Source organism: Tupaia chinensis, unplaced genomic scaffold, assembly GCF_000334495.1.
Source record: "Tupaia chinensis unplaced genomic scaffold, TupChi_1.0 Scaffold000502_1, whole genome shotgun sequence".
Taxonomy (NCBI): Eukaryota; Metazoa; Chordata; class Mammalia; order Scandentia; family Tupaiidae; genus Tupaia; species Tupaia belangeri.
This window is the reverse complement of record NW_006160014.1, coordinates 738,672-740,400: the sequence shown is the minus strand read 5'-3', so window position 1 is coordinate 740,400 and position 1,729 is coordinate 738,672.

The window sequence follows — 1,729 nt, the reverse complement described above, 5'->3', positions numbered from 1 at the left end:
TTTCTCACTTTCTCTTTCTCTCTCTGGTAAAATCAATCAATCAATAACAGTAACAAATAAAATTAAATACATAAATAAATATTCTTAATCCATAATGTGTTTATTGGGATGTTTTCCCACTCATCTTGAGTCAGGATGCTTTTTGTGTTGTTTCCTCCTAAAGGGACATCCTCTGTAAGCCTTGCTGTTCCTCCTATAGACTGGCAGAGGACAATGGAGCAGCCAACGCACAAAACTACCATTCATACATGGCTAAAGACTGGAGATTTGGGGGCTGGCAAGTGGCGTGGTGGTTAAGGGTGCTAGACTCCCACACGGCCAACCGCAGTTTGAGCTCCAGATCTCGCAGTTTGCTTTCTCACTTTCCCTCCCTTTCTCTCCCTCTTACTCTATCCCTCTCTGGTCAAATTAAAATAAATAAATAAAGTTAAATGAAATCATTCTTACTGAAAAAAATAATAAGACTATGGTGATTTTATAGCAACTTGGGCACTTCACATCCGTGAAGTAGGTTTTGGGCTCTGCACCAGGCGCTTCTTTGTGTTTCCTCTTCTCTTCTGGAGAGGGATGAAGGAGGTCCTTTGCCTTTGCAAGAGGCATGTTGTTGTCGGGAGGTCATTACCACTAGAAAACATAAATAATTATTGGGAACCAGCAGTTAGCGTAATGGCTATGTCGCTGGACTCCCATGTAGTCAACCGCGGTTCATGTCCCGGACCCGGTAGCTTAAAACTCACGCCAGGTGTGTGTGCGTGCATGCCCAAGATCCTGGGAGGAGAATGGAGGAGAAGGGATTGCAGCGTGACCATCCCTCCTGGGGGGTGATTTCTCGCTTTCTGTCTCTATGTTTCTCTCTGTCTGTCTGGCGAGCGCATACGCCCTTTAACGAAAATCTCTCCAAAAAAAAAAAAAAAAAACATAAGAAATTCTTTAAAAATAGTCTTTTGTGGGCCCAGCAGGTGGTGTAGCAGTTAAGGTGTTGGACTCCCACATTGCAAACCATGACTTGAGGCCCAGACCTGGTGGCTTTTCTCTCTCTCTCTCTCTCTGTCTCTGGTAAGCACACATGCCCTACAGGAAATAAAACAATAATAATAATGATAATGATAATAAAATTAAATAACTCTTTTTTTTTAAGGAGATTTTTGCTATAGGACAAGTACGCTTGCTAGAGACAGAGACAGACAGAAAACCACCCCCCCCCAAGAGGGTATGTGTGTGGGGCAGTATCAAAGTATTGAGTTTGAATAAAAGTAAAAAGACAGCCATTGACAACAGACAAGTATTACTTTTATATGTAAATACTTCTCAATAGCCCTACTAGAGTAGCTTACAAAAGCGCTATCTACATGTGTTAATCACTTATTTTCAGATTGGCTACTCTCCACCAGTATGGTCTTGCCACATTCCCTTCTCCACTCTCCTCTTGGGATTTTAGGCACATACACAACATGTGGTTGGCTTGAGTTTCAAGCTGTCAAGTCCAGGATTCAAATAGCAGTTGGCAATGTGAGAGTCCAGTACATTAACCACTATGCCACCTGCTGGCCTCCTCAAATTAAATAATTTTGTTTTAAAGAATTATTTTATTGGGACCAGCAGTTAGCGTAATGGCTATGTCGCTGGACTTCCACGTGGTTGACTGCGGTTCGCATCCTGGACCCGGTGGCTTAAAACTCAAGCTGGGCGCATGTGCATGGGTGCCCAAGATCCTGAGAGGAGAATGGAG